Raw genomic sequence first — 22175 nt, 5'->3', positions numbered from 1 at the left:
CTGCCTTGACAGAACACTTACAATTACTTAATTGTTCCCCTGGCTCAGCTGATAAGGGAGGAGAGCTTGTGACTTAGAGGTTAATATAACTAACATATAAAAACAGCCCATAAATATAGGACTATTTTCTTGTTAATCTAGAACTTCTCAACCTTGGCAGTTTGAAGATGTATGAACATCAACTCCCAGAGTTCATAGCTTCGCTGCTTGGGAATTCTGGGTATTGATGTCCACACACTGATCTAGACTTCTTGAACAAATCAGCTTGCTTCCTCTCATGAATCTACAGGAAGGAAAACGAATCCAACCGATTACATTCAGTTTTGCAATGTGATGCTATATATGTCGTCTTTAAAAAAAAATAAGGAAAGGATAACTCTGTAAAGTCAATCATGTATGGAATTATCTTACAGAGCCAATGCCCTCTGAAAACAAATCTTAAGGTCATTTTTAAGCACTTCATATAATACCGAACATGTGTTGTCTCATTGTTATGCAAAGGAGACAACTTAAAAATCAACTGTTACATGCATATTTTTCTCATTTTCCTGGGCTGGCTAAGCAGGGTGTTTCTGGGATAATTAAACCCACTTGCATTTCAGGTCCCCCCCCTCCAGAATGTGTTTGAAAATCAATTTCTTGAAAATGTGCAAGGTAAAGACTGCTAGAAATTGCAAAGCAAGGGGAGGAGGAGGGAAGAATGATAACTCAAGAGGAAGAATTTGGAAGAGTATCTTGCTTGCCATTGAATGAAACTTCTAATGTTCAGGGAAGGTGTAGAATGCTACCTTTGAAGCTCACTTTTCATTTTGGAAATAGGATGAAAAGGGGACAGGGTGTAGAACTTGGTTCACCAACAAAACCGCGAAGCCCTTATCCGCGCTGACATAAGCATGGAGGGCAAATCCGCGCCATCCAAAGCGCTAAGGAAAAAGGGGACCCTAGCGCAACGACATAACCGCGGAGGGCAAATCCACGCCTTCCGAAGCACTCAGCACCCTAACCCTAACCCTAACCCTAAACCTAAACCTAACCCTAAACCTAACCCTAAACCTAACCCTAAACCAAACCCCTAAACTTAATCCTAACCCTTACCTTAATTTAAATCGGCTTTCTGCCACCGCGCTGTTTTAAAGAGCCCTTAACCAAACCCCTAAACCTAATCCTAACCCTTACCTTAATTTAAATCGGCTTTCTGCCGCCGTGCTGTTTTAAAGAGCCCTTCTGTCGCCGCGATGTTGTTGCCGCGGTGATGACGTCGCAGTGATAACATCGCAGCTTTAGCGATGCGGTTTTATCACTGCTATTTTGACGAGCGCGGTTTTGTCGGGCCACACTAGAACTTCAATATGATGTGCTAAATATTATACTTGCACAGATCTCTCTTTATGAAGACACTTCTATGGGTTTCCTGAAAGGACTGTTAGCTTACACAAACATTGGCTAACATAAGACCTCTACACTGGAACCTGTCATTGCATCAAAACTTGCTTTGTATTGTAACCAAAATATTTACAATAGTTCAGGTTTTGTTCCTTGGCTCAAAGCAATTATCCTTGAATTTCCCCACCCAATATATATTTTGTACTTTAAATGCCACAAATCAAACCTGGGATTTTATATATTCAGTGACACCTACTGCTCTACTATGGCCCTTTCAGTGTCAAGGGTCCATTGGAAGAAAGAGATAAAATAGATTTCTAGAGAGTAATCCTGAAAATGTAACTTTTACTAGAAATATTAAAGATGTGTATGAGTGAGAGAGAAAGAGAGAGAGAAAGACAGGAAGGAAGGAGGGAAGGAGGGAAGGGAGGGAGAAAGAGAAATACAGGAAGTAGGGAGGGAGCGAGAGAGAGGGGGAGAAAAGAAAGAAAAAGGGAGAGGGGAAGGAAGGATGGAAAGAAAGAAAGAAAGAAAGAAAGAAAGAAAGAAGACAAACATAGGAACAGAATTAGTGCATTTGAATCAGGAAATATTTTTCTGTTCTAAGAATCCTAGAAAAAAAAATATGGCATTTATTATATGCTGCAGATTTTCAGCTCTGAGACTCATGTAATGAAAAGGCTAAACAGAGATAGGAAATTTTTGACAGGTTTTGAAATGAAGGTTGATAAAGGTAGGAACTGTGAAAAATCTATTATACTTTTGAGGTTTTTCAGCACAATCCACTCTACAAAAGCCTTACAGTCCAATGTTTCCTGGGAACTACCTGGGCAAAATTTCCCGTGTTATCAAAATCTCAATTTGATTTCCCCCCTCATCTTTCCATCTTGAAGGATCCCCCAAAGGAACTGAATTCAGAACTAAAGAAGAAAACACCATTACCCCGGAGTTCCTCTAAATCTTTCAAAATGTTCACGGGCGCTAACAAAAATATCTTTCGACCGCAGTGCTCAAAATATCAAAGCAAACAATTATAATATATTTACAACAAACAGAAGTGGAATAAATTTATATTTTTACCACCTTTAATGGCTCAGCCAAGGGAGGAAATATGGGAGCTAGATAAAAAATTTCTGGGCAGGCTGATCTGTCCTTTTGAACATTATCAGCAATAAAGTTTTGTGCCTTGCACTCAGTCTGGAGAACTCCGATAATGGGACACCAAAGTAGGAAGTAGGCAGTGCCTTATGGGAGACATTGTTGCTTCACCCCTCCCAGAACATTTGTTTTGTCACCATAATAACCACAAGGATTATTATAGCATAGGATAACAATTAGACATATACTACTTCACAGTGCTTTACAGCCCTCTCTAAGCAGTTTACAGAGTCAACATATTGCTCCCCAACAATCTGGGTCCTCATTTTACCCACCTCGGAAGGATGGAAGGCTGAGTCAACCTTCAGCTGGTGAGATTCGAACTGCCAAATTGCAGTCAGCCAGCAGTCAGCAGAAATAGCCTGCAACACTGCATTCTAACCACAACTCTTATTATGTATCAATAATAATAATTATTAATAATAATGCTTTATGTATAAGTAAAGGGGTTATATATAAACTCTGGGGGCAGTGCTCATCTCTGTTTCTTAACCGAGCATTGTCTGAAGATATATCCACAATCATGTGGCTAGAATGACATCACACCGCAGTGCAGAGCGAAACATGCAATGCTGTTGCCTTCCCACCGAAAGCAACAGCCCTACCTGTATCCAAAAAGCCGTGAGAACATAAAGTGGAAAAAGTTACCGAAAATGAGATGGTGAAGATCTTGTGGGACTTTCAAATGCATTTGGAACACAACATGCCAGATATCATGGTTTCCGAGGGCTGAAGAGTACAGTTTATTGATATTGAAGTAATAGGAGATGCCAGAATCAAAGAAAAAGAACTAGAAAAAATCATGAAATATCGCGACCTGGCCATCGAAACTACACGGCTATGGATGAAGCATGTAGCAATGATACCCATTGTCATTGGGACATTTAGTACCATGTCCAAGAATTTTATAAAACACCTCAATAAATTGCAGCTTCCTGCAATAATACCAGCAGAACTGCAAAAAAACTGCGCTACTCGGAACATCATATATTTTAAGAAGATACTTGCTTGTTACCAGGGGTGGCTTCCGGCAGGCACTACTGCCAGTTTGCTTGTGTGCGCACCCTGTGCATGTAAGCTTTGCACACACTCGATGCACACTTTGCACACATACACCGTGCAATAAAAATTGTTCTGCGCATGTGCAGAAGTGAAAAACAAGACAGTGGCGCCTATGGCACCACCCAGAGAACCGGTTCAGGAGCGTTCTAGTGACCCAGGCTGCCAAACCACTACCAGTTCAGCTGAACTGGTCCGAACCAGTAGGAACCCACCACTGGTTGATACCTAGGATGCTGGCAGCAACCCGCATCAACTATTAGCACCAGTCAATGGCATTTGGGACACATTTTTAAATGTTCCGTTGATTGAGTTTCATCTTTAATGAATAATAATAATAATAATGCACTATGTGACATGAATTTTGCACAGTGTCTGTGTTTCTGTTCAGGAACATTTAGTTTCCTCTTCCAGATACCTTGAGAAAACTGAGCAGGTGTGGTTTTTAAGAGTTCCCCATGTTTAGTGATTTTCCATTATTTACCAGGTTATTCAAGGGACTTACTCCACTGATGACACTAAGTCCCTGAGACGAGCATGCTGTAAATGTGTTTCATCTGGAAAGACTCAGGAGATGGCCCTTTTCTGTGGTGGCACCCACCCTGTGGAACATCATGCCCATCCCACCCAGCATGAGGTTGTCCTCATCCTTGACAGACATCCAGGAGTCCCTTAAACCATGGTTGCTTAAAGGTTGCTCCTGGGGATCTCAAGGCAATCATGAGTGGATAGAAGAGTCATTGTTTTCAACATCAGGTTTCTTATTAGCGATATTGTTGTTATCTTTTGATTGTAGTTGTTTTAACATTTTGATTGTTTTTATTGTAAAGCTGTCTAGAGTCAGTTTACTGCGAGATGGCTGGCTATATAAATATGACAGGTAGATAAGAAGACAGGGAGAGAGAGATGATTTGTGGAATAACACGCTGCAATAGTAACAGGTCCCAGATTGACTTGGTGCATGATAATCCAGGGCTTCCTAAAAACTAGCACTAGCGCTTAGACTTATATACCACTTCATAGTGCTTTACCACCCCCTCTAAGCAGTTTACAGAGTCAGACTCTTGCCCCCGACAATCTGGGTCCTCATATGACCCACATTGGAAGGATGGAAGGCTGAGTCAACCTTGAGCCTGGTGAGATTCAAATTGCCAAATTGCAGTCAGCCGGCAGTCAGCAGAAGACGCCTGCAGTACTACACTCTGACCACTGTACCACCATGGCTCATAATAACACTAAGCTCTTGCTTGAAGGAAAAAGAGCCAATCATGGCTAGGAAGGTTTTGCACAATTGCATCGTGCACCACTTGTGTCAGTTCTTAGATCAGGCAGCACCTTTGACAGTCACTTTTGATGGATGTCACTGGGTATGTCTAGTTTGATGAAAAGAAGGGCTAGGGGAGACATGATAGCAGTCTTCCAATACCTCAGGGTTTGCCACAAAGAAGAGGGAGTCAAACTATTCTCCAAGGCACCTGATGGTAGAACAAGAAGCATTGGGTGGAAACTAATCAAGGAGAGAAGCAACTTGGAACTGAGGAGAAAATTCCTGACAGAACAATGAATCAGTGGAACAACTTGCCTCCAGAAGTTGTGAATGCTACAACACTGGAAGTTTTTAAGAAGATGTTGGATATCCATTTGTCTGAAGTGGTGCAGGGTTTCCTGCCTAAGCAGGGGGTTGAACTAGAAGACCTCCAAGGTCCCTTCCAACTCTGATATTCTATTCTATCTGCTGATCCAAGATTTTTAGGGGCCTCAACTGCTATTATTATTATTACATTTTTAATGCCACTTTTTCCAATTGATTCCAATTGTTGCTTTGATTCGGGTGATCTCCAGAGTCCTCGGGTAAAGGGGTGGCCCCACAATACATGAAATAAATAAGCCAATACATCCTTCAATGAAAAACTCAGGCCTTCTCAGGAAATGAGGAAAGCAACAGTACGGCCAGCCTTTCTATCTGTCGCTTCAAGAAATTCAAATTGTTCTTTGGAGGAAGCCAGCAAAGTATTTGCCATTCAGCTGAGAAACATTTCACTCTCTACAAATTTCCTTCCGAATGACTGTCAAGGTCACGGCCGAGAAGCTGACCAGGGTTTTCCACTTGGTTAATCTGTGGTTTCTGGTGTTTCTTAGGGAACACAGGAAATGCTATCCACCTAGTTTTTTTTTAAAAAAAAAATCAAGTCATCTGTGTTACGGCAGGGCAACAGTATCAAGTGTTCTGCATCTGTTTTACACTGAACGGGTGTAATTCTGTAAAGCAAATAGTATATCCCGGCATTATATTACAAATTGGAGGAGGCTGTTTGTTGGGTTCCTGCTTTGTTTAACCTTTTATTTTATTTTTTTGCTTTCGTTTTGAAAGGTGACCCGAGAGGAGCTACCCGAGAAAGAAAGAAAAAAGGCGATTTCAAAAGGTTTGCAAATCTGGGTAGGATAAATAGCGCACAAATTAGAAGGCTTAGGAATCACAACCTCTCTAAAAGATAATATGCAGCTTGTACACAACACCAGTGGAAGGGAACACTGCAAGAAATAACCGGCTGTCTGTCTTATTCTTCACCCGACGCCATGCAACCAGCGGATTTCACATCAGATTAGAAATTTGACAACGTTATTTGCGAGGCTCCGGCTTTGTTTAACCTTGCAGTTCTGAAAGGGAAAGATTGCTTTGTTGTCCCCGTTGTGATTTCAAAACTAGCAGAGGTTAGTTAGAAGGATTATAATGGGTCTGTAAACGAGATGCTCCTCTTTAACAAACAATGGGACAATTATTTTATTGTGCGCTCATTAATTACGCACTGACTTTCATAAAGTTCAGGTGGAAATGAATGCACAAGGAAAACAAGGAAAGCCTCTGTCGCTGGTGATCTAGCCATCGTGGAGAAATTTGGTAGGTCTCTTCTGAGACGAGTATTGCTCTATCCTGTTTTATATTGTGCAATTAAAACACACACACACACACACACACACATTTTTCACACCTTATTCTATCAGAAGTTCTAAAGCAGTGTTGGCAAACCTTTTCAGCATCGAGTGCCCAAACCAGAATGCATGTGCATGTGTGTGCATGCACTGGAGCACCGTAAACCCGAAGACCAGCTGGCCGGTGTGTGCATGTCTATTTTTGGCCATTTTTCAGGCCATTTTCAGAGCATTTTGGGGGCACTTTTAGGGCCACAAATGGCCAAGAAAACAGCCTGTAAATGGCGTGGATATAGCCTGAAAACAGCCTGGAAAATGGCCCATGAAACGGCCTGAAAACAGCCTGGAAAACAGCCCAGAAAACAACCTGAAAATGGCCTAAAAACAACCCAGAAAACAGCCTGAAAATGGCCTGGAAATAGCCTGAAAACTGCCTGGAAAATGGCCCATAAAAGAGCTTGAAAACAGCCTGGAAAACAGCCCAGAAACCAGCCTGGAAAATGGTCCAGAGAGCAGCCTGAGAACAGCCTGGAAAACAGCCCAGAAAACAGCCTGAAAATGGCCTGGAAATAGCCTGAAAACAGCCTGGAAAATGGCCCAGAAAACAGCCTGAAAACAGCCTGGATAACAGCCCAGTAAACAGCCTGAAAATGGCCTGGAAACAGCCTGAAAACAGCCTGGAAAATGGCCCTGAAAACAGCCTGGATAACAGCCCAGAAAACAGCCTGAAATGGCCTGGAAACAGCCTGGAAAATGGCCCATAAAACAGCCTGAAAACAGCCTGGAAAACAGCCTGAAAATGGCCTGGAAATAGCCTGTAAACAGCCTGGAAAACGGCCCAGAAAACAGCCTGAAAGGGCCTAAAAACAGCCTGGAAAAAGCCCTGGTTTGGGGGCTATTTTAAGGCCATTTTTGGGCACCCTGGTGCTCGCAAAGACCAGCTGGTTGGCACATATGTAAATGCCGAATCCAGAAGAGCACCTGGCGATGGTGCACATGCCCACAGAGAAGGCTCTGGGTGCCACCTCTGGCATTTTAGAACCACCATCCCAGTTCTAAAGTCTTTAAACTTTATTTTACAACCCCTTCTTTCTGCTTCCATGTTGACCTTCCTTTCTCTGGGGAATCTTGAAACATATTTATGACTGGGGCCTCCTTCTGTTGACTTTAATTCCACAACATGTTTTGGTATGCTGCACTCGCATTCTTATAATACCTAATTTGAAATTGTTTAATAAATGCCTTTCTCCCGGAAAGGAGGACAAAGCCCATATTATTGGGGGGAAAAAAACTGCATTCAGAATCTCAGCAGGGAAAAAATTAAAGAATTGCAGCACTGGGCCTGAAACTGCCACCTTCTCCACAGTCTTTGCAACAGCTCTATTATTACAGTTGGATTATGTGAAAAAAATAATAATAAAGCTGATTGCATTGAAGAAAAAAGAAAGCAAAAAAACAAAGATGCAGGCTGGGAAAAAAATGAAAAGTATGACCAACAAAAAAGAGACGAGATTTGTAAAGAGAGGTGTTTAGCATTCTCTGTGATGGTTCTCTCAGTTCTGAATTTCAATAATGTTAGTTCTATCCATGTCTCTGGGAATCTACCATTAAGTTCATGCCTAGTCCTGGGGAAATCTTGAAACTGTAGATATGGAGATGTGGGTCTGAAAATTCTCTGGACCCAGGGATGATATGAATAATCCACATAAACCATTTCATTGGTTTGTCTTTCTCTGTGTGAAGGTAGTTAAGATCTCAAGTAATGGCGTCTCCAGGAGTGAGATTCAGCCGGTTTGGACCAGTTCAGGTGAACCGATAGCTCCAACGATCAGTTGAGAGTGAACTGGTTGTTACACCAGTTGAATCCCACCACTGGGGGCTTTCCAGAAATAAGCTGGGAAAACAATCCATGTTAGAAAAACTATTATCAGACTCAATCTCCAAACGAGGACTGGAAAAGAAGCATTTCACACAAGGTGGAAAGAAGCTGACCAGAAACCAACATACGTTGCCAACCCATTTATGTTTTTTCACCTGTCTTCTTACCAACGTAACAGACCTAATGCTCAATTCAGAAGCTTGATGTGCCACTAAAACCAGCTCTATTTTTCCTCTCCTTATCTGAAAAAATCACAGCATAGCTGCAAATCTTCTAAATTTACAGTTTCTTCTCATTTAGCCTTCCCTGTCATTAAAAAAAAAACTTATTTGCGATATGCATTGTATAACGAAGTAGTAAATACTTCCAATTAGCTTTAGTGCCGTAGTCCTACGAAACCTGACGTGTTTATGTTAATACCAAAGCCTACTTGGTATATTTTATCATGCATTAGAGATTTTAATCAGGTAATCTGCACGGCATCTGGAAACCTAAGCACAGGCAGAGTCCGTGGTAACAAAGGCGCTGTAACAGTTCACCTTCACTGAAGAACAATAATGCATTATTAAATTCACTTTCCTGCTCAGTGGTTACACTTAGCTGACCACAGCAAATTTGCTCTCTGCCTGGTCTTCACAAGTTGGCAGAAAAATAGATTCTGTCACCTTTAACAGATTCTGAAAATGACAAGATGCCTCTCTTGGTTTAACTATGAGCCATAATCCTTCAGAAGTAAATATAATTACAAATGCCTTTTGTCACGTAATGCTTAGGAAAGATATTGCACAGGCACGGATGATGATGGCTGCAGATAGCACCCGCCTTGCTTTGCTATAATTAAAAGCAGATATTGATCAGGTTATATATCAGCACTATCTAAAGGTCCACATATGGGTATATCTATCTCGATAGCTTTTCCTGGAGCAACGATGACATCATGGTTGCTGAAATATAACCGTATACAAAGCACATCAGATTCGGAGGTCATATCTTGGGCCTTGTTGTCCTACAAAGGGCCCAGCAGCAAAACCATCTTGTAATTTTATTTGAAGTTCCTCTCGGTCTTTTGCTGAGGGCAAGTCTGTTTGCCGATCCATCACCGACTGGCCCATTAGAAGAGAAATAATTAGGGCTGACGAGAAAATAATAGCGAAAATAATTTGGAGATTTAAGCCTTGCCTGATTGTTCTCCCCAAAGTTCATTAGAAGAATTCAGAAAGTCTCCTTCATTTCTGTCACATCTGTTACTGTCACTGGATTTCTACAGCTTGACATTCATTCGGCCTCTTCTGCAGTCTGACAAGCGTTACTCTTTCGGTATTCCCCCACAAAATGCTTCTAAGGAGCTATTTCGAAGGAACTTCCTTTACAGGAGCCAGAATTGCTACTGGCAAGGCTCTTGTTGGTTCTGGTTATCTTCGTTGTATTTGAGGCATGACAAAAGAGCATATGAGTAAGACACATCACTCGCCCTTAGCCCAAGATAATCCATGCTGACTGTTTTGAAACTACCCTACAAAGCTTCTTAAGAGGCTAAGTGCAGCTGTTGGACAAGACTGGGAAAATTCTCAAACATGGTGACATTAAAACGTCTTCATTTCCAGTCAGATCCAACAAAGCCTCTTATATGGTTCAGTGGCGAGATCCAGAAGAGGGTGAGAAATGGACAAGAAAGTGAAAAAAATAATCTAATGAAGAGAATAACAGAATAACATAAGTGGAGCCCACTTCTCAAGCAGGAGACCCTTTACCATTCTAGGCAAAGGACTGTCAAAGGAGACATTTCCTGACAGAATAATCAATCAATTGCCTCCATAAGTTGTGAATGCTCCAACACCAGAGGTGGGTTGCCAATTTTTCAGGCGCAGAAGCATTCGGGTGGGTGGACAGGGCCTCCCACTGCTGCTACTACCGGTTAGCCCGATCCGGGCCAAACCAGGAGCAACCCACCTCTGTCCAACACTGGACATTTTTAAGAAGATGTTGTATATCCATTTGTCTGAAGTGGTGTAGGGTTTCCGGCCTAAGCAGGAGGTTGGACTAGAAGACCTTCAAGGTCCCTTCCAACTCTGTTATTCCCCCAAAAATTCTAAATTTACAATCTTTTCTTTAAAACATCAAATTTCTAGAAGCAAGTTGTACCACTGATTAATAACTCTCAGGAGATTCCTCCTTAGTTCTAGGTTGGTTCTATCCTTGATTATTTTCCTTTTTTTATCAATTTCATATATACATTCACAATTATATGATCTCAATAACTGTTATTAATAATATGTATTTATAACAATTTTTCCCTACAGTTGACAATATACTTGAAAATTGCTTTCTTAACATCCCATAGATCCATCTTATTTTACAACGGTCCTACTTCTTCTTCCCTCCCTCCCTCTTTCCTTCCCTCATTTCTTCTCTCCTACTCCCCTTCCTTCCCTCCTTCCTTCCCTCCCTCCTTCCCCTTCCCTCTTTCCCTCCTTCCTTCCTTCCCTCCTTCCTTCCTTCCTTCCTTCCCTCCTTTCTTTTCTCCTTCTCTCCTTCCTTTCCCCCTTCCTTTCCTCCTTCCTTCCCCCTTCCTTCTCTCCTACATTCCCTCCTTCCTTCTCTCCTTTCTTCTCTCCCCTTGATTATTTTCCATCCATTGCTTCTTCTTCTACCTTTGAGTGCTTTGGAGAATATTTGACTCCCCTCTTCTTTCTTACATCCCCTCAAATATTGAACACTGCTATCATGTCACTCCTAGTCCTTCTTTTCACTAGACTAGATATACCCATTTCCTCATTCTTCATGTTTTTTAGCCTCCAGACCCCTAACCATCTTTGTTGCTCTTCTCTGCATATGGGGCACAGCACCCCTTTTAAATCCTAAATATATATAGCAAGGCGCACATTCATCACATGCATATTTCCAAAGCATCTCTCCATATCCCACAAAATATAAAATACTTATTGATAAAGAAAACTACTGTACAGTAGAATCTCTGGTCATGAACGCTTCTGACCATGATCAAAGCAGGTTCTAATGAAAAAAATCAGATATTTTTTTCATGGCCGATTTCTCCTTCCATGCCAATTTTTTATTTGTGAGCGCCAAATTTCCAAATTCGGGTCACAACTAAATCGGGTTACGATCAGAGTTATGGAATGAATTATGGCCATGGCCAGAGGTTCTACTGTACTTAATATTATGGTTTTGGTCTCAGACTATAATTCAAATACTTTCTAGCAGTCCTCTTGTTTTAAGCAACTGTTTTTATTCTGCAGGTTAGGGGGGGAAAAAACAGTAAATGCTCTTCGCTGCTTTTCACTTCTCCATTGATTAAAGAATGTTGAACTAAACAGCTTAAGTTTCCCTCCTTGCCTTTTTCCTCATGTTTAATTAATTAATTAATAATTCTTTGTGGCAGCCCCTCAAATACTGTCATGTCTCCCCTAGTCTCTCTTTTCACTAGACATCAGCGGTGGGTTGCTTCTGGTTCGGCCCAGATTGGGGTGAACCAGTTGTGGCTGCAAAAGCATTGTGCACACATGAGTAAACCGGTAGTAAAAAAAACGGAAACATACCACTGCTAGACATACCCAATTCTTGCAATGGAAATAGAAATGAGCTGGTCACATAGCAAGAAGAACTGATGGCAGGTGGACCAAGTCATAGAATAGATCCCTCTAGATTAAAAAAAAAAAAACATCCACAAAAAGACTTAAACCAAGATGGATCTATGAAATCAGAAATTAATGTGCCAATCGGGCCGCTTGGTAAAAGAAAGCTCAGGACCATATAGGCTGGAAACATGTGGAAGAAGCCTTCATCCTGTAGTGGATAAACTAGGGGCGTCAAACACACATTGTCACGGTGGTATCATATGACATATTGGGACTTAGTCTCTGGAAAAAAATAATGTGGGGGTAAGACACCCCTAAAACCCTTGGGATGTGTGTTCTGTTAAGATATAGCCTATTGTGCCTTAAAATGGCTTCTACCATACTGCCCTAAAATGACTTCTACTGTACAGTGCAGTGGAGTTGCCATGGTAATGGCTTCACAGTACTCCACAAGGGGACTCCCTCTGGTAAGGGGAAAAATCCAACTTTAGAAATTACATTTGGTCCGTATATTTTCTCCCTAGCAATGCCAGGTTATCAGCTAGCAATAAATAAATAAGAAACAAGGCATTACTGCCTTCACAACACATTTCCATACTGAATAGAGTTAGTTTCAATGACCCCTATGATTATTTTTTTTAAAAATGAAAAAAAGATGAAAAAGAGAAAAGTCATTAAAAACAAACACCACTAACCAACCAGCCGTAGCCTCCAACTCAAGTAAGCCAACTGGATCTAGTGAGTAATCCTAATTAAAGTGTCTAAAAAGCTGAAAGCACTAAAAACAATTGAACACTTTTTTTTTATTAATCTAATGAATCATGGATCATATCATTACAGTTCTGTATATAACATTAATTTCATTCCTTTCACTTAAGCCTTTTATTGGGATTACTTCAGTTATTAGTTGGTCTAATGTATTGGTTACCTCTGAATCTCACTCCACAATCTCTTCTTATCGTGTGGCATAAAACCCTTGCATGTTATTCAAATTGCTTCATTTATTATGATAGCTTCCCCATGTAAATTGTGCTGACTGCTTGCCCTTGTATAGTCCTCATTAGACTAATGAAAACCTTCAAACGAAAAAAAAAAAACCTAAACAACCTGCCAAATAAAGGTCTGAGGTTATTATGAAAATTACAACTCTGGGAACTGGGAGAAGCTCTGTTCATTAATTCATGCTCAGCAAATTGCTAACTAATTTAGTTGCACTCCTCTGCATTAATGGATTATTTTATAAAAATGTTTTCCACAGCCCAAGACCTTTGGTGCAATGCTTTAGAGAGGCTTGAATTCTAATCAACCTTAACAGTAAATTAGGAATGTAATATCTAAATAATAATTGGGATGGCATATGGAAGAAAATAGTGTTTAAAATCCCATGAAAGCTTCTTTCGGAATTTCAGCTTCATATGTCAATTTCACAGTCGTTAAAACAATTGTACTTTTCAGCATTCTCTGTTGGGCCTGGAAGATGCTGATAACAATAGCAATCCAAACAGATTCCAAAACTCGCATTGATATTGTCCGGAACGATCTGATGATCAGATGCAAGCAGCATCTGTACGAACGTGCTAATCAGAAAAGTCAAAATTTGAAAGAGGAAGGGGGCGAAAAAGGAAACGCAAAAGAAAAAAAAAACAAAGCTTTGAAAAGTCCATTTGCCTTCTGCCTGAAGTTGAGCCAATTGCAATAATCGTCATCCACAAAGCAGATAATTGATCTTCTGACAATGCATTTAATTACACTAAGATGCTCTGAACTGTGAGCTGGCATTAAAAAACGTTGGTCACCAACGGTTAAGATTGCTTTGACTTTTTCATGGATTAATGCATCCGACATCAATGCAGTAGGATGTATTCTGCAATGCCTGGTGGGAGGTTGAGAAAGAGGGTAGATGTTATGTCTCTCTCACCCTAAAGCAACCACCAACAAGGAGCCAAGTATGTATATGTATATTTAACAGATTAACAGAGTTGGAAGGGACCTTGTAGGTCATCTGATTCAACCCTCCACCCAAGCAGGAAATGGTACACCATTTTTGACAGATGGCAGTCAAGTCTCTTCTTGAAAGCTTCCAGTGATGAAGCTCCCACAACTTCTGAAGGCAACTTCTGTTCCGTTGGTTGATTGCTCTCCCTGTCAGAAAGTTTTTCCTTGTTTCAAGGAATCTCTCTTTGATCAGTTTCCATCCATTATTCCTTGTCTGGCCTTCAGATGCCTTGGAAAATAGCTTGACCCCCTCCTCTCTGTAGCAGCCCCTCAAATATTGGAACACTGCAATCCTGCCTCCCCTGGTCCTTCTCTTCACTCATATCATAAGACCTGCTAATAATTATTGGATCATAGCTTTGTACCAGGTCTTCTCAAAAGAGCATCTATCTTGTGGAATAGCTTGCCTTCAGAAGCTGTGGGTGCTTTAACACTGGAGGTTTTTAAGAAGAGACTGGACAGTCACTTGTCTGAAATGGTATAGGCTCTCCTGCTTGACTAGAGGGTTAGACTAGAAGACCTCCAAGGTCTCTTACAGCTTTATTCTGATTAAGAATTTTGTGGGGTGGATGAGCAGTTAATTCAATGGTGTGGAACAAGACTTAAGCTGCGGATTTCTACTTGAGATTGGGGGAGAATAATGAACACTCATTAATACAAAGGCACGTTGATGCTCTAAAGTGGCATTCAACCTCACACTTATCTCAATGGACTTTCCCTACTCATTTGTGACCCACAGACCTTTCTTTATTTTAAAGCTCAAACTCTGCACTGAAATTGGAAAGAGACTTCAATTCCTTTTGTCCCATTGATAAAATAAATCCTTTTGTCCACTGATGAAAGACTCTCGTTTGCATTCTTTGCATTCCTGCTGTCCAATTCACAAGATTCCATCCCTGGACTCTTTCGCCCAACCAATGAAGACAAAATCGCTTGGGCTTCTTTCTCCTGAAAGTCTGAGCTTCTAAACAATCTTAGGGTAGTCACACAGCTATGCTGCAGAACATTCACAACTAGTGCATAAAAATGCAGCTGTAGCATATAGTAGATGTGATTTTACAGTGGAAAGGTAAAAATAAAGATAAAGGTTCCCCTTGAAAATACGCGCTAGTTGTTCCTGACTCTAGGGGGGGGGATGCTCATCTCCATTTCAAACCTGAAGAGCCAACGCTGTCCGAAGACATCTCTGTGGTCATGTGGTTGGCATACTTCCCTTCCCATGTTTCCTTCCTTCCTCCCATTTTTAAAGACTGGGGAGATGTTCACTGTATTTATTCTTTCATTTATCCATTCTGTCATTTACCTCTCCTTCAATTTCTCTCCTCCTTGTGCAATAACAATAGCAATAATACTTAAACTTACATACTGTTTTACAGTGCTTCACAGCCCTCTGTAAACAGTTTTCAGAGTCAGTATATTGCCCCCAATAATTTGGGTCCTCATTTAATTTCTATATAGCAAAATGTATTCCAGAAGTTTTCTTTCAACAACCACACTCTAACCTTGAGCTACAATTCCATTACATGGAAATTTCATTATTTCCAACTTTTGTGCTGCTGGATACGAACAAGTGAAAGTTGTTTCCATCAGTGAAACCATTTGACAGAATTCAGCAAAAGCCTTGCTGGTCAACAGCTTTATTGGTGAATACAAAAAGCCATATTCCTCTCATCCAAGTCCTTAAATCATTCATATGCATATTGCTTTTAACTTCTTAGGTGTATCAAGATTGTAAATTAATAATCTTCTGGAATTTTGGATAGAATGGAACAGAGTAAACCTTACTAACAGTGGAGAATCTCTGCAGCTCAAGGTTGAATTGTGGAGTCCTTGGTGCTCTCTGTGCTTGGTTGATGGGTTGCAGACATTTTGTTACTTCACTAAGAAACATTTGCAATGTTAGAAGGGAGTGTTCCTTCCACATGTCTGTTGTTAGACAAGCCCAACATACCTCTTAATCTGGGATTAAGGGGATCAAATATTCTATCATCTCTCCTGTACAATGACTTGAGAAAATTAAAGAGCTAATAATAGAAGAAGATGAAATTATGGTTCTATTTGATGTTACAGCACTCCTTATTGCGTAGACCAGAGCAGGGGTCAGCAATCTGTGGCTCTCGAGCCACATGTGGCTCTTTCATCCCTCTGCTGTGGCTCCCTGTCACCAGTCGGCTCCACAATTGATAGGACTTTTGTTTAGGACAGGTAGAGGAAAAAGGAATGCCGTGCTAGGAGGAGACTCTATGGTGGGGGAACCGGACTTCCGGTCGGCTCCAGAATTGAACAGGTGGCTTCTGGTTAGGACCTTTGTGGCTCTTTGAGTGTTTAAGGTTGCCAACCACTGGACAAGAACGAAAGAAAAAGTCCATGGTAGCAGTACTGAACAACCACCTGACTTACCCAAATACACTAAGATTGAAATATTCAGAATCACTTCATCAACCTCTACCTATTTTCAGTTTAATGGATAAATATACCAACATAGGATAACTCATGGAATCAGCAGGCATAGCAGGGACTCTAATGTAGCATCTAGAAACGCAGACACTTCCAGACTTTCATCTAGAAGAAACAAAAGGAGTGATCTATAATATACACTGTAATGGCTGTAATAGCCACTTTGCAGGACAAACAGATGCATCCATGAACATACAACAATTTTCAGAAGGAATGATGAAAACTCTTTAATTTTAGAACACATGGACAGTCTTATGAGCCGAGGTGGCACAGTGGTTAAATGCAGCACTGCAGGCTACTTCAGCTGACTGCAGTTCTGCAGTTTGGCTGTTCATATCTCACCGGCTCAGGGTTGACTCAGCCTTCCATCCTTCCGAGGTGGGTGAAATGAGGACCCGGATTGTTGTTGGGGGCAATATGCTGACTCTGTAAACCGCTTAGAGAGGGCTGAAAGCCCTATGAAGTGGTATATAAGTCTAACTGCTATTGCTATTGCTATTATGGTAATTATAATTTCAACTGGGATGGAAATCTAAAAAGCTTGGTATTCAGACAAATTAACCATCAACAGGCACATAGAGATAAACAACATTTACACCCAATTCAAAAGAGACAAACAAAAGCTAAAAAGGAAACAAAGAGACCAGAATGCCTTGTCAATACCCAGATAAGCAGGGATTAACACCAGACGAACAAACAAACAAACAATAGACAACAATCAAATCAAGGTACTACCAAGCAGAAAACAACTACCCCACCAACTCTGACAGGGGAAGCTACTGTCCATAAATAAACAGCAAGTCCTATCCGTTCTAGCAGAGTGGTAGTGCTGAAGTTTATCAAGTTAACTAAACATATAAACCATATTATTTATAAAATTTGCCAATTGTATTTGCTATTTTGATTGATTGCACATGAGTATAAATAAGAACATGAGGAACTCTGAATATCCTCCAGGGTCTGCCTTGCTCATAGAAGGGCCAGCTTAAAATAATGTGACCTGTGACTTCTGTTGCCATCTTGCCACATAGACAGTGGTGGTATTCAGCCGGTTCGGATTGGTTCAGGCGAACTGGTAGTGGTGACCTATGGGTGGGCCCGCTCACCCACCCTGGAACCATGCCGTCCTGTTTAGCCACATTTCTTAAGCCATGCACATGCATGCAAGCTGCGCACATGAGCAAAGCACATGCATGGAAGGGCATGCATATGCGTGGAAGGTGTGTGCATGACCAAAGCGAGAATGCGCGCGCATGCTCACAGTTTCAGTGATTGGCAAACAGGTGGTAAAATCACATGAAATGAAATCTCTGCACATAGACATAGTTTTATATCTTATATCGGCTGTCGAGAAGGACAGATGGAAAAGGATTAATGTGTGTCCTGGGAAAGGACCATCTTTGTTTATAAGAAATAAGATTGTGTACATAATTGATTGCAACACCAATATCTTCCACCAACTTGGCCCAACTTCTTCTGCCATTCCATATCTGCTCTCTTCAAGCATTTTCATGGCAATGAAATATATGGATATTGTTGATGATATATAGCTAAATAGAATATTATTGTCAAGCATGGATAACCAATTAAGTGAAATGCTTGTTATATTAAAATGAAATTTGATGATATATGCTGCATACAGAAACTAGAAACAACAAGTGGAAAATGAAATGATAAAGTTGATATATTATTCATGGAAGGGCAAAAAAGGATTTTGTTTATTTGTTAAGAAAAATTAAAATTTAAGATGGTAATTTGGAAAGAAAATGTGGGGCCGAAATTAGAAATGATGTGATGTAAAATTAATTATGTATAAGAGAAAAATGTAAAAAAAGGGGGGGGGGACCCAGTCAACACTCTGTTTGTAAAGAGGTTTTGAAATTGTAACAAAAAATAATAAAAAATAATGCAAAAATTAGAAAAAAAGGATTTTCATGGTATCTTCAAGTGCAACTTTTGATTCATTTTTAATTAATTAAATTTAAAAAGGGAACCAGAAGAAGATGTCTTTTTCTGAAGAGGGTGTTTTCCTAGGACCTCCCAGTTGTAATGATTAAAAGTCATTTGAGTTTCAATTGATGTGTGTGTGTGTGTGTGTGTCTGTGTGTAACCGAGTAATATATAAACGGTTAATGAGTAATGTTCAAAGATGTATCTGTGTGTCTCTGTGCTTTTTTTTTTTAAATAGACGATGTAGTCAAGGCATTTTCTATCGTGAGGATACAAATGCCTACATCTATTTAGTTTGCATTAATTTATCCACCCGTAATAATGATTAATGACTTTGAAAGATTAAAGACTGTCTGAAACAAAATTGCATATTTGAGCTACAGGCCTGTAAGCAGATAATAACTATCTCTGCAAATATCTCTTAAGTGGAACAGGTAAGTTTGGCCCCAGAGTTATAGGCAGGGCTGGCTCAGAAGCTGTGATAAATGCAGTCATGACAAAAAACCATTTTTAATTCAGAATATCCTATAAATCTAGATCACCCTGAAATATTAACACCACTTCAGAAAGTAAGGTTATGGGTGGTGGAGGTAGCAATCAAAAGGAGAAGAAATTAGTGACCTAAACAAGAACCATTTAAGAAAAAAAAGAACCTCAAAAGCACAGCAGATTAAATGGGAATAATTTCCTTTCCTTTCCCTCCCCTTCTCTTTCTTTCTTTTCCCTTCCCTTCCCTTCTCTGGCTTCCTCCCTCCCTCCCTCCCTCCTTCCCTTCCTTTCGTTTTCCTTCCCAGACTTTCTTCCTTTCTTCCTCCCTCCCTCTCTCCCTCCTTCCTTTCCTTTCTTTTTCTTCCCTTCCCTTCCTAGGCTTCCTCCCTCCCCCTCTCCTTCCCTTCCCTTCCCATTCCTCCTCCCTCCCTTTCTTCTTTCCCTCCTTCCTTTCCTTTCTTGTCCTTCCCTTCCCAGGCTTCTTCCCTCCCCTTCTCCTTCCCTTCCCTTTCCATTCCTCCTCCCTCCCTCCCTTTCTTCTTTCCTCCCTCTCTCCTTTCCTTTCCAAGTTTCCTCTTTCCTTTCCTTTTCCCTCCTCTCCTCTCTCCTTTCTCCTTTCCTGTTCTCCCCTGTCCTTCCACTCTTCCCCTTCCCTGGCTTGTTATGTGAATACATGGTTTAATCGGAACACTTTTAAAAATGGTTATCAAGTAAACACTTTTATGGGAAATCCCGTTTCACTGGGAGTCTATTCTAACTTGACCATGCATTTGTATTTAAATGTAGATGGGCTGAAGCCAAACCATCTCCCCGAAAATGGAAAAAAAAGTCACTTTTATAACACTCACACAGTGACTGGGATACCATTTTGCAGGATTTAAATGCTTGTGTGTGTGTGGGGGGGGGGGGGAAGCAAGCAAGAAGCCACGGCCGGCTGTGTGTGCAATGAACCAAAATTAATGATTTGTATAAAAGAAATGTTGTTCTCATTAATTTTTAGTGTAATCTTATTAAAAATGCCACCTGTCCAGAATGAAAGCGTCCAGATTTCAATTCTCTTTCCATATCTAGCAGTAGTTGAAACAAGACAGATCTGGATTTTTGTTTTTAATTTTCTTTTTGTATCTATTAACTTGGACCACAAAAACACCCTCATTACAGTTCTTTATTGCCACAGAAATTCCACACTTAGTTATCAAGGTTTTTACTTTACATCGCTAACAAGCTGTTGCATTTCAGCTGGACAACTATTCTTTGATTTTGCTTTTAGCACACAGAGGTTGTTTAAAAAGATCTGCATTTCAAAACCATGAAATTAGCCTCAAATTGCACAAGAAGCCCTTCCATACTACGACCTCATACTACGACCTCTTACAATACTAGACAACACAGTATCAGGGCTAGAGGCATTCAAATTTCTAGGTTCTCTCATATCTCAAGACCTAAAATCACCTCCTGCCGATTACCTCCCTTCGACCGATTAGATCGCACAGATTAGGCCTCCTCCGAGTTCCATCCGCCAGTCAGTGCCGACTGGCGACTACGCAGAGGAGAGCCTTCTCAGTAGCAGCTCCGACCCTTTGGAACGATCTCCCCGTGGAGATTCGCACCCTCACCACCGTCCAGACCTTCCGCACAGCCCTTAGGATCTGGCTATCCCGTCAGGCCTGGGGATAAGATTCTAATTTGCCCCACCCGAATGTTGAATGAAAGTTGTGTTTTATTGTTTTATTTTTATTTATGCACTGTCTTGTGTTTTTGTTTTGCACCCCTCTTCCCATGTATTGTAAGCCGCCCTGAGTCCCCTCAGGGAAAAGGGCGGCCTATAAATCATAATAAACTACAAACTACAAACTACAAACTAAAATGGACACCTAACATCAAAAATGTCATCAAAAAAGCTCAACAAAGAATGTTCTTCCTGCGCCAACTCTGGAAGCTGAAACAGCCCAAAGAGCTGCTGATTCTGTTCTACAGAGGAATTATTGAGTCTGTCATCTGCACCTCCATAACTGTCTGGTTTGGTTCTGCAACCCAACAGGCAGACACAAACTTCAGAGGATAATTAGAACTGCAGAAAAAAACAATTGCTACCAACCTGCCTTCCATTGAGGACCTGTATGCTGCACGAGTCAAAAAGAGGGCTGTGAAAATATTTACGGAACCCTCGCATTCTGGACATAAATTTTTTCAACTCCTACCCTCAAAATGATGCTATAGAGCACTGCACAACCAAACAACTAGACACAAGAGCAGTTTTTTCCCCGAATGCCATCACTCTGCTAAACAAATATTTCCCAAAAGACGGTCAAACTATTCACTAAGGTTGCATTACTATTACTATTAGTCTTCTCATCCTTCCTATCACCCATCTCCTCCCACTTATGAATGCAGGACTGTAGCTTTGCTGCTTGTATCCTTACAATTTATATTGGTATTGATTGTTTCCTGATTGCTTATTTGTACCCCATGACTATCGTTAAGTGTTGTACCCTATGATTCTTGATGAATGTATCTTGTATTTTTATGTACACTCAGAGCAAATGCATCAAAGACAAATTCCTTGTGTGTCCAATCACACTTGGCCAATAAAGAAATCTGTCTGTCTGTCTGCCTGCCTGCCTGCCTGCCTGCCTCCTGCCTGCTGACTACCTACCTACCTACCTACCTACCTACCTACCTACATACATACATACATACATACATACATACATACAACTGTAATGTTTTCTACATGGAAAGACATTGGTTAATATTTCCATCAGAGAAAAAAAGCATCTCACAAACCAAATAAGGTAGCATAATAATCAACAGAAGTCCTAATATACATTAATCTAGCTCACATGTTTTCCATCGGATGGCTGATTAAATTCAAAATAAATTAGATGAAATCCACCGGTCTCATTTTACACCATTAGCAGTGGCAGGAGCTAAGCAATTTAAGCTGCTCTTCCTTCCCAACACAGGGCCATCCACGGTTAGCTCACACCGGCTGAATTTAAGTGACTTGTTTCTTTGATCAACTTCAGATCCACCCCAATTACAGAAAAAAAAATCATTTATGAGTACTGTATTTCCCTATAAAGAACAAGCATCTGAGAAGTGGGAAAGATAAGGGCTGCTATTGTCCTGTATGAGTTTCATTGTGAGATTTTAATCATTTTCTTCTTTTCATAACAGCACAATCGAATAATTCCTGCCACTTATTTTCTCCATTGTTGCAGTAATTAATGTACTACACCAGCGTCTAAGAGAAGTCATGTTATCTTTTGATAGAG

The 22175-nt window shown here is 40.7% G+C and overlaps 1 protein-coding gene across 1 annotated transcript in view; it reads right to left on the bottom strand.

The window, feature by feature from the left end:
• The window catches only part of LOC116514648 (dachshund homolog 1-like), a 430376-nt gene that overhangs the window by 88915 nt on the left and 319286 nt on the right, over nucleotides 1-22175 (bottom strand).

This window comes from Thamnophis elegans, chromosome 11 (genome assembly GCF_009769535.1).
Source record: "Thamnophis elegans isolate rThaEle1 chromosome 11, rThaEle1.pri, whole genome shotgun sequence".
Lineage (NCBI taxonomy): Eukaryota > Metazoa > Chordata > Lepidosauria > Squamata > Colubridae > Thamnophis > Thamnophis elegans.
Note: the sequence above shows the minus strand (reverse complement) of the source record. Positions and strands in the feature narration are given on the sequence as shown.